General features: G+C 35.8%; 1 protein-coding gene across 2 annotated transcripts in view; it reads right to left on the bottom strand.

Moving 5' to 3' along the window:
• ZFAND3 (zinc finger AN1-type containing 3) overlaps positions 1 to 12,535 on the bottom strand; it is a 311,278-nt gene that overhangs the window by 158,285 nt on the left and 140,458 nt on the right. The gene's annotated exons all lie outside the window — the stretch shown is intronic.

Raw genomic sequence — 12,535 nt, 5'->3', positions numbered from 1 at the left:
TCTTAATTCTCTGTTATCTGTCCCCATTTTTCCTTCCACAATTGCTTGTGCTTTGCTCTGTTGGTGACATGAACGATGTAAGTGGTAACACCAACCTAAACTCTACTGATTATTTTTTTTACTTTAAAAATTAAAGTGTTCAAATAAGGATTTAAATAAATTCTAAGATTTCTGAGGGACCAGCGTTGTTATATTCACGTATCTTCCAATGACTACTTCCCTACTCCTGGCCCCACTTAAGTTCTTAATATGTAACTATTTGTTAAACTGAGTTAATGTCATTACAAACACATTTTAAAATTTTTATTTTACAAAATGATTCCCTTGAGCATCACATTCCTCCAATGCCTCACACATACCTGGTAGTCAATAAATACTCACTGCCTCACTTACAGATCTTTATTTGCAAAGACAGAAGTTGTTGAGGGAAATAAAACTAAAATGCTGGAAAGTCTTACACAATTAAAGAATTACAAATGAAACATCCCTTTTAAATTCTGCAGACAATTTTCATACTCAACTTGTTGAGGCTATGTTTAAAAGTACAACTGCTGCAGCAGCCCCATGAACACATAACACACACAGTAATGTCCTCTCTGAAAATGAACAGACCAAGTCCTAGGCTCTCGTACTCTCATACACTGACAGCAACTGCAACTGGTTCACTATCTTAGACAGGTTTGGTTGGACCTTGCCTTAACCTCTGGAAGGCAAGGCTCGCTTTTATAGACTGGAGTTGCGCTAGACACCTGGATGCTGGAATGGGAAGTCCTCTGGGCTTCAAAAAAAGTTTTAGACAAATCATCGTTTCTTTAAAAAGGTCAAAGTTTCTGCCAACTCATCATCATCAGTGTATCAGGGAAGACAGTGCTCTGTTCAAATAATATTATCAAATACAATTTAAAGGTTGTCATAAAGTGAGATCTCTATACCCTATCATCAACTAAAGAACTCATAAGGGAATGACTGGTGTTCAGATTTTTAATTTGTCCTCTGACACCAACTAGGGGAACACGGAAGCTAAGTTTGCATATGTCTGATCCTCCATTCCAACCCACTGACAATCCACTTCTGCTTCTCATATGTACAATGGGAGACCTAGACAGCTTCACCTTAAAAGCTCTTAACCCTCAGTTTATCGGACACAATTTTAGTTTTCAGTTTATTTTTCAGCACTTCTAATTAATTATTCACATTGATATTTATTGACTTTTATTCTTTCTTAGAGTCACTGAAAGGAATTTCATGCTCATATCGGTCCATTGGACCAGTTTTATAAATCTAAGATACATTATGGAAGCTTAGAGAACTTATTTTCCTTGTATCTTGAAACGTGACATTTCATCATTTGGGGAGTTATTTTATCATTACTCATGATTACTCATCAATTATACCCAACTATGCTTTTTTTTCTTTAAACGACAATAAGAAGAAAAAGGAAAAACGACAGAACTGCCTACACTGAAGGACAATGCAACAGTGAAATAAATCATATCCTTCAGTTTTCTCATCGCATTGTCCAAAGTATCTGCATCATCTTTCAAGAAGGAATAAAAGAAAATCAGAGATACCATCATTGTAGCCTTTTTAGCTTCCGATGAATACAGCAGAGAATTCCTAATTTTTCACTTTCTGCCCCTGATGGCAGAGAAGAAAATTAACAGAGGAAGATGGTCCACAATTATTAGACAAATCAGATTAACACACAGACAAAAAGCACTCTAGACTCTAAGAATATATTTCTAGAGATAAAAAGAAAATACAGTATTCTTATCCAGTCAGTCATTTATCAGGAAGGACACTGTCACACAATATTATGCAACAAGAATATAGACCACTCCATTCTGCTAAAAGCACGTGAGTTTCTTTCATTTTTTACAATTTTTGCATGCCAAAATTGACTTGATACAAAGATGTTTTTTACATTTAAATTTTAATTAAAATTCCTAAAAGTTTTTCACTATTCTTTTATTCTTAATTCTATACATTATTCATAAAAATGACTTAAAACATAAAAAATATGAATATCCACTGTACCCAGATGATAAACGATGATTATTTTTCCAACTTGCCAGAGATTCAACATCAGTCTTCCTCATTCTACCCCCTACACTCACCCTCTTGAAGGTCGCTACACTTCTTATATCATTTACAAATATAAAAATGTACATAACTGGCTAAATTTTTATTATACAACTCATGTTGACTTACTATAAAGAAAAACAAGTTATTCATATATATTTTATATATATTTACACAGCATTTAAATATACATTTACTTTACAAAACAAATATTATAACAGCATTTTTGCAGCTTGTTTTTTTCCTTCAAAAATATAGATTAATATTTTAAAGTAAATTAAAATTTACTTCTTAGTTTAAATAATTACTGCAGGATTCCTCCTAGAGTACTAATTAGCATTCCAGATCACCTACCTAACCTTGACCAGAAATCACCAAAATACCCTGAGATCTCACTACAGAAGTCACAGACATGCGACTCCTGTCTGTTCCCACATGGGTAAAAAGATAAAAAAAAAAAGCAGAACATTCGCATAAAAGCATCATTTACTCTTGAATTTGAAACAATGATAATAGCTCTCTTCTCATTCCTGAGTCCTGATTAGGGACTACCCTGATTTAGAAGTGTTGACCTCATCACGTGATTTTTAAGTGCCCCCAATTTCTCAGAATAGAAGAAATATGTTATTCCTATGAACATAATAAGATCCTAAGTCAGCCCAAATTCTTATACCTATACATCTAATACACCAGCATTTCTATCAGCATTTAGACTGGAAGTACTCAGTAGGTGTGCTTTCTCCAGGTTCAGGCCCCTGACTTTCTTATTTCTCTTTTTGGAAAAGCTTATGTAGTTTAAATTTAGCCCCCTCCCTTGCTATATTCTCCTTGTGCCCTTAGAAGTATACTCCAGTTGTGCTTTTTTGTGCACAAGAACAAGCAGAAAGCAGAGAAATTCATGTTATAATGTTTTTCAGAAGGATTCTACTTCACCAAGCAAGGTACTGCTTACCCTACAATTAATTTTAATATTGTAGCAGGGAAGAATTTTTCCTTTATGTTTTAATCTGAGAACAAGAACAAATCCAGTAATAGAACGTCAACATTAATTTGAGGGGAGATGAAAAATGACTTAATAACACCGCAGCAGGATTAATATTGTACGATAGATCATGGAGCCATAAAACTCTTGACAAATTCATTTTTGCATCACTGTATATTCTTGCTAATAGGCCAGGGCACAACTGAAAGGCCGTTAATATCTTACTGCACAAATGCCGATCAAATTGCACTGCTGTGCAACAGGATGCATTGTACAGGAGATGGAAGAAAAGAGATTTGTCTTCAACCATCTGTAGCTTGCATTTAAACGTATCACGGAGAAATATAAGGGCAGAGTGATTTCAAGCAGGACGCTAACACTTGCCCGCAATCAAGTGGTACAATTTAGAAAATCAGGTGATGGATACCAGAAAATTTGCTTCCACTTCAAGACCCACTAGGCAAGGAATTTTGACTAGAAAACAGATCAGCAAATGACAGAAGACAGATTTTACCCCAAAGATCTATCTAAACAAGGTGCCAAACCCATAGACCAAAGAGGGGAATCCTTGATTGACACAAAAGAAGCTATCAGATCCTTAAACAACAAAAAAAGAAGCAATCAGATCTTTATACTAAAAGAAACTTCTGCTTCCAGCCAAGACGGACTAACGGGAACTTGACTTATCCCTCTGCCTAAAACAACCAAAAAACGCAGAAAAAAGTACAGAAACAACAGTTTTCAAGACTCTTGACATCTGGCAAAAAAGGACAGTGATTTCTGAGAGATGGGAAACAAAGGAGACAAGCCCCATGACTGTTTCTATTGCCTTGAAGAGAGTTTCCAGCCCACGGATGAAGGAAGAGAAAGTGAGGTGAAACCCTGCAGTAGCACTGGCTTCAGGGGCATGCAACCTGTGCAGCTGCAGCTCAGAAGGGACCTGTGCTTGGTATAATGCTCTGCTGTCGCCATCTTGAAATTCTAAATTTGTGGACCAAGGCCCTACATTTTCATTTTACAATGAGCCAGGCAAATTGAATAGCTGGTCCTAATCGGCAGATGCCCTGAGCTGAGGAAATGAGCTGAGAGTCTGGCAAGACCAATGTAGCTAGAGTTCACAGGACAGAATAACAGAGTACAGATCAGCACGTGCACATAAAAAAAGACTATCTGAGTGAGGTCAGGGAAAGAATCAAACAGATTAGAGGGATAGTACCTTGTCATGCACACAAGGCTGGGAATAGTGTCTGTTCCCAAAGGTCAGATCAAGAAAACTCCTAATTCAGTGGCAATGAGTAAAAGAACTCAAGAAGATCTTATCTTGGAAGTGAAGAACAGTTAACCCTAGACTGAGTACTACGCCAGATCCACCTTAAAAAAAAAAAAACATAAAAGCACAGCTCCAAAAGATGAAACTATTTCCAAGTAAGTTAGTTGCATCCCAGAACAAAGCTCAAGAAGATTTGTAAGTAGACAAAAATATCCAGCATCTAACAAGCTAAAATTCACAATGTCTGGCATCCAAACAGAGACTATCAGATACACAGGGAAGTAGAAAACACAGCCCATAATAAGAATAATAATCATTAACAACTGCTATGGTCTGAATGTTTGTCTCCCACCCCAAATTCATATGCTGAAATCCTAACCCCAAGGGTGATGGCATTAGAAGGATGGGCCTTTGGGAGGTGATTAGGTCATGAGAGTGGAGCCCTCATCAATGGTATTAGTGCTCTTATAAGAGATCCCACAGAGCTATCTAGCCCCATCCATCATGTCAAGATACAAGGAGAAAACTGTGATCAGGAAGAGAGCCCTCAGTCAACCATACTTGCAGCCTGATCTTGGACTTCTAGCCTCCAGAACTTTTAAATAAAACAAATAAGAAATAAATTTCTGTTGTTTATAAGCCATTTAGTCTGTGGTATTTTGTTATAGCAGCCTGAAAGGACTAAGTCAGCAACCAACCCAGAACTAACATAGATGTTAGAACTAGCAGATAAGGACATTAAAACAACATGGCAGAATCTGTAGGCTGCCGCTAAAGCAGTACTTAGGTGGAAGTTTATAGCATTAAACATCTTTATTAGAAAAGATCTTAAATCAATAAACTCAGCTTCCACCTTAAGAAACTAGAAACGGAAGAACAAATTAAGGTCCGTACGCAGAAGGAGGAAATAATAAAGATCGAAGTAAAAACCAGAAAACAGAAAAACAACAGAGAAAAGAAATAAAACCAAAAGATGATTCTTTGAGAGAATCAATAAACTGATAAACCTCCAGCCAAACTGACTAGAAAAAAAAGAAAAAGAGAGAAGACACCAATTACCCAATATCAGAAATGAGAGACGTCATTATTACAGTTTTACAGATACTAAAAGCACAATGGAATATTACAAACTTTATACCATAAATGCGACAAGTTGTGTGAAACAGACAAAATCACAGAAAGACAAGCCACTAAGCCTCACTCAAGAAGAAACAGATAATCGGAATAGCCCTGTATCTTTATTAAAAGTAACTGCGTCTGTAGTTAAAAACTCTCACAAAGAAAACTCTAGGCACAGATGGCTTCACTGGTGAATCCTACCATTCATTTCAGGAATAAATAATACCAATTCTAAAACAAACTGTTAGAGATAACTGAAGTGGAGGGGATACTTACGAACTCATTCTATGAGGTCAGAATTTACTCTTATAATAAAACCAGACAAAGACATTACAAGATAAGAAAACTACAGACTAATATCCATGATGAATATAGATGCAAAAATTCTAAATAAAAACTTACCAAACTGAAACCACATTATCCATTAAAAGGATAATGCATCACGAAGTGGGGCTTATCTCAAACATGTAGGATTAGTTTAACATTTGAAAACCAATCAGTGTAATTAATTCACTAGATAAACTAAAAGAGAAAAACCATAGATCTCAATAGATGCAGAAAAAGCATTTTACAAAATCCAACTTTCATTGTTGATAAAAACTCTCAGCAAACTACGAATAAAAGGGAACTTTCTCAACCTAATAAAGAGCATCTATAGAAAACCTACAGCTAACCTCATACTTAATGGTAAAAGACTGAACACTTGTCCTCTTAGATCAGATGTCTACTCTCACCACTTCCATTCAACATTGTACTGAAGGGTGTAGCGGTGCAATGAGGTAAGAAAAACAAATGAAAGGCATTTAGATTGGAGAGGAAGAAGTAAAAAAACCCCATGATTCTTTATGTAGAAAAGCCAATGGAATCAACAATAAAGTTACCAGAACTAATGAATCAACAAAAAAGCTACTAGAACGAATATGCTTAAGAAGTTTACCAAGGTGACAAAATACAAAATCAACATACAAACAATCAGGAATAGAAAAACCTTATGTATCATTTATAATAATAACATGAAAAATATTAAGTGCTTAAGGATAAATCTGACAAGCAATGTGAACAACCTATACAATAAGAGCTACAAGATATTGTTGAGAAAAGTTAAAGACCTAAATAAAGAGATATATCTTGATCGTGGATTAAGACTTAAGATTGTTAAAATGTCAATTCTTCCCAATTTGGTCTTCACATCCCCAGCAATCCCAATCCAAATTTATCAGGGTTTTTTGTAGAAATTGACAAACATTCTAAAACTCATATTGAACCCAGAATAGCCAAAAGAACTCTGAAAAAGAAGAATAAAGTTGAAGCATTAACAATACCTGATTTCAACAATTATTATAAAGCTTCAGTAATCAAGAATGTAGTATTGGCATAAAGACAACCAAACATATCAACGCAATAGAATACAGAGTCAAGAAAAAAAATCCACACTTTTGACAAAGGCCCAAAGGAAATGCAGTGAAGAAAGAACAGCTTTTCCAACTATTGGTGATGGGAAAAAAATTAACTTGGATCCATACCTCATACCATATATAAAAATTAATACAAAATAAAACATAGCTCTAAAAACCCAAAACTATAAAACTTCTTGAAGAAAATATAAGAAAAAAATCTTTAAAAGCCATAATCTATAACAGAACAAATGAATAAACTGAACTTCACCAAAATTAAAAACTGCTCTTTAAAAGTCAGTCTTAAGAAAATAAAAAGACAAGCCACAGAGCAGGAGAAAATCTTTACAAAGCATGTATCTGAAAAGGACTTGTACCTAGAATATATAAAGAAGTCTCAAAACTCAGTAATAATAAAATGAACAATCCAAATTAAAAATCAGCAATTTCAACAGTTCACCAAAGACATATGGATAGTAAATAAGCACATGACAAGATGTTCAACGTCATTAGAGAAATGCAAATTATAACCATAAGGAGATACTAGTACACACCTATCAGAATGGCTAAAATTAAAAAGACCGACTATACCAAGTGCTGGGGAGGGTATGGAGGAACCAGAACTCCCATTTACTGCTGGTGGGAGTATTAAATGGTGGAAGCACTTTGGAAAAGTATGGCAGTTTCTTAACAAGTTAAACACACTTATCATATATCTAGCCACCTCATTCCTAGGAATTCGCCCAGAAGAAAAGGAACATAAGGAATGTATGTCCATATAAAAACTTGTAAGTGAATGTTTACAGCAGCTTTATTTGTAATAGCCAAAACCTGGAAACAACTAAAATGTCCATCAACATATAAATGGATAATTTAACTTGTAATGTATCCACACAATACAATACTACTTAGCAATCAAAAGGAATGAAGCATTGATACAGGCAACAATATGGATGATTCTCAAAATAATTATGTTGAAAGAAGCCAGATCGTCCTCCCAAAAAAAAGTATATACCAAATGATTCCATTTATATAAAAGTCTACAAAACGAAAATGAACATATAGTGACAGAAAGCAGATCAGTCGTTGCCTGAGATGAAGGTGGAGCAGAAGTGGGAAGGAGAGATTCCTAAGGGGCAAGAGAAAACTTCTGCAGATGACAAACATGTTCACTATCTCAATTGTGGTGATAGTTTCATAGGTTTACACATGTCAAACATACCTCAATGAAGCTTTTTAAGAAATATACAATAAACACATATTTCAAACATAAGCCACATAAGCTAATTCAGACCACTATCCTGTCTGCATTAATAACACCTTCTCCTTTTTTTTCTTCAGCATTTACAACACTACAGTAGCCACCCTTTCTCTGCGGTTTCAATTTCTGCAATTTCAGTTACCCACAGTCAACTGTAGTCCAAAAGTATTAAATGGAAAATTCCAGAAATAAACAAGTCATAAGTTTTAAAATACACTGTCTTGAGGAGCATGACAAAATTTCACGCTGTCCTGCTCCGTTCAGCCCAAAGGGACGTGAACCATCCCTTCGTTCAGTGTATCCATGTTGTATACGCTACCCACCCATTAGTTGCCTAGTACTGGTCTCAGTTATCAGATTGATTATTGTGTATCGCAGTGCTTGTGTTCAAGCAACCCTTATTTTAGTTAATAATGGCCTCAAAGTGCAAGAGTAGTGATGCTGACAATTTGGATGTGCCAAAGAAAAGCAGTCAAGTGCCTTCTTTAAGTGAAAAGGGGAAAGTTCTCAATAAGGAAGGGAAAACAAAATCACATGCTGAGGTGACTAAGCTCTAGAGTAGGAATAAATCTTCTAGCGAAATTGTGAAGATAAGAAATTCTGGCTGGTTTTGCTGTTGCACCTCAAATATGTATGCATAGGGAAAAAACATAGTATATATAGTCTTCTATACTATCCGAAGTTTCAGGCATCCACTGGGGGTCTTGGAACATACCCACCACAGATAAGGGGGAACTACCATACCAGTAAAAGAACTTCTCAAACTAGAATAACGTCTTTTAAAATTTCTCTCAGTTTCTGCCTTACAAATAAGAGTGCTTTTATACCTAATGAAAAGTTTTAGTGAGTCCTTCCACCAAGCTGGATCTTCCTACAGCCTATTCATCTCAGCAGTGGGTTAACCTGAGTTATGCATAGAGTAAGACTGCTTTGGGTGAGATACTATTTATGAAAAGGCCAAATTAGCCTTCACTTCACAACGCTTGCTAAGAACCACTCTCTGATTCAGAGAATGAACTTGAGTGAAAGTTATTTCTCTTCATTCCTTATATTAATCTTAAGTTCACAAAAATAGATTTCTTGCTGCTACAGTACAAGCAAGGAAACTGAGGCAGCTTAGAATGAAGCAGATGGAAATGTGAGGAGATAGCTCACCAGTTCATGGCTAACTGGCCAGTTTATTGGGGCAAGTATGCCTCACTTTAGCCAATATGTGATCAAAAATTACTTTTTTGTACACTGAATTCTATTTTCCTGTTAACACAGTTTCACTTCGAGTTGACTTTCAGTTGACAACTTGAATAACATAAGGTTTATAACAAACTCTAGAGGTGCTAGTTAGAGGAACTTGTAAAGACTCCTTTGAAAAGCAAGAACACTTTTGTGAAAAATTACTCCCAAATTTACCTACATATTAAAATTTGTAAAGCAAAGAATACTTGTAAGCAGAAAATTTCCCAAAGAAGTAACGAAGGTCAAGGTGACAGGTATGGGTAGCCAAAAGAAGAATTATTTGTTGTGAAAAGCAAAAAGCTGCTATTTCCACTTCCAGGTCCAGTAGTTTTGAGTAAAGCAAAAGTTGATTATTTTCCTACAGATAGCAGGCAATAAACTCTCAGGTTAATAAAACTGTCTGAGATAGAGAACTAATCTAACCTATAACACAATATACTGACTACTGTATTGCTCATCTAAGATTACAGTAAGTGCTTTACCTAAGTAGATGAGAAAGAACATTTCAGAACTTCCCCAATGTAAAAACTGGGAATAGTAGAAGACAGTCCTTAATTTATTTTATGGAAAAATCAAGAAGAGTAACTCCAGACAGTATTTAGGTCTTCAGCTTCAAGAAAATCCCACCAGGATCACTTTCTTTCAGAACCTCTAGCTTAGGTACTCAATATAACGCTCCAGAACTGTGCTGTCTGATACCAAGTACATCAGCACAGATCTGTGCTGTCACATGTGGCTTTTTAAACTAAATAAAATGGAAACTTCACTTCTTCACTCACACTAACCACATTTCAAGTGCTCAATAACCATATGTGGCTAGAGGCTACCATACTGGATAGCACAGATATAGAATATTTCTACCATCATAGAAATTTTTATTGAACAGCACTACTCTAGAGTGACCAAGTTTAGAGTAAGATAATGGCTCTCTTTCACAAACTCTTTAATGATTTAGGTATTTTCACAAATGAGGTTTAATTTTTATGAAAACGATATTTTCATTTAAAAATACAATTTTATGAATCCATGCTTTTTCAAGTGCAGGTACTGAGGTCACCCATGGAATGAAATTAGCTTTAGATACCATCAACCTAGAATGCAGCACAGAAAATTTTTTTAATCCTATAAAGTTTCCTCTACCTGGGTGTATTTAACTACTTGCAAAGTGCCATTAATAATCTATGGCACTCCAAGTGGTTCTGCCCACTTTGGAATATTTGAAGGCTGTCAGAGAAGACAATCACGACAGCTTTACCAAATCAGCAACTCAGGAACTGAGAAAAAGCAGTCAAATAATTAAAAACCATGGATATAGTGACAGAAGATCTAATGACTTTGACAAATGAACTCAGGGGAGTGAAATGCCAATGAAACTCAGTAAGAGCAAAGTTTTATCAAAATAAGCTATCACTACTTTATTCAAGGATATAAATGTTGGTAAATTGCACGAATAATTCAGGTCCATTTTCATTTAAGTGAAATCTTTATTGAAGCCATACATTATTGACTCCACAGTACCTGTCTTCCAGTTGACTGCTAACAAAACTAGTCTAATCCCAGGTTGCAACCAATAGTGGACATGACTATTATCTACCACTCACTTACCTCTTAAGTCCCTTCTGCCAAAATAAAATCTTGCTTTAATGTCATACATAATTTAATAAGGCGAAAAAGCTTACAAAGAGAAGGAAGGGCATAAAGTATAGCACCTGGTCTCAACTATCAATCTGCTAATAACATAATCCCATTCAAATAAAAGAACAGCTATTGTGACACAAGAGTTATTCTTTGATGTTTCAAATCATACTCTGGTAAGTTCTAACTCTTTATAGATCTTTAAGATGAACATCCTCACAATTCCGTACTCCTGCAAGGGTCCAAAAAAGGCCAGGCAGCTATACCTGTTATATTCTAACAACATATTTAATGTGCATCAGACATCTAGGGGTGTACTTTCATTAACAGAAGAATCACTGATTAATTCTGAAGCCTTACGGAGGCAAGTATAGATTTTAAATGGCTGACAGAAATAAAAGACTAGTTTGATGAACTGATTCTCTAAGAGTGGGGTTTATCTGCTGAACCCAGCTTTATCTGGGTTCTCTGTGTGCAGTTGGAATAGTCCCTGTAAAAAAAGTTACTACACTGAGTGAAGTCTAACAGCTGGGTCTTCCCAAGCCTAGTAAATTTTGCTAGCAGGTTAAAAAATAGGAGGGAGGTTATTTAACCTAGAGGAAGGGGGCTGGAGAAAAACTCAATGTAAACAACTAACTTTGGTCTTCCATTTTTTCCCTTCCTCCTATGCACCTGAAAATCATTTGGGGATCCACTATTTAATAAGGACAAGAAACAGATGGAGGAATTTGATACAAATGCAATTTGAAACCTCCATTTCTGCTATTAAGCCAGAGGGAAAACAAAGCAAATATGGAAAGCAAATGTTGATTCAGAAAAAACCTTAAGTAAATCTTAGAAATAAGCATAAGGCTGCTGACTAGAACGAACCAAGAGTAGATTTAGCCATTTTAGAAGAACTTGGCAACTTGAGGAAGTGTGCCCAAGACTTTATCCAGCTATCAGCAACAAATGTAGAATGTGTTCATCCTGTTACTCAGAAGGCATTCAAATCAACAAGTATCAAAAGCAAAAGTTTAATCTCAATTAGTGAGCCACGTGGCTAACCCAGGACTCATTCCCTCATGCAGACACACAGAACAGCATCTCTTTCATTTGCAAAATGTACTTGAGTGTACACAAGCAGAGGGCTGTGAATTAATTACAGTAATTAACGGCTGAGGCACTAGATGGGTTAGAAAAAAGTCACATAACCTAAGGCCTAGATTATGGGTTCAACAATAACAAGAACTGCAAAAGTACTCTGCTTTATGTAAAGTATTTGATAGTGAGAGGAGTAGAGACTAAAAATTACACTCAAATGAAAGCTAAAAGATATTCCTGATGCAGGCTGGATGGCATCAGTCAGATCTCTGTTAACAAACATCTTTACCAAAATCACAAACCACCTGACCAATCAAAATTTTCAATGCAAATTATCACAGAAAGCCTGGGAAAGAAGGAATGAGAGGCCAAGAACAAGGTATATCTAGACTTTTTAATCACTGAGAGCTTCCATTCCAACTATCCTGACGTTTGAATCAAAAGCTTGGACCTACTCGGTCCTGGTCCTCAGTGCT

This window comes from Equus przewalskii, chromosome 19, assembly GCF_037783145.1.
Source record: "Equus przewalskii isolate Varuska chromosome 19, EquPr2, whole genome shotgun sequence".
Lineage (NCBI taxonomy): Eukaryota > Metazoa > Chordata > Mammalia > Perissodactyla > Equidae > Equus > Equus przewalskii.
Note: the sequence above shows the minus strand (reverse complement) of the source record. Positions and strands in the feature narration are given on the sequence as shown.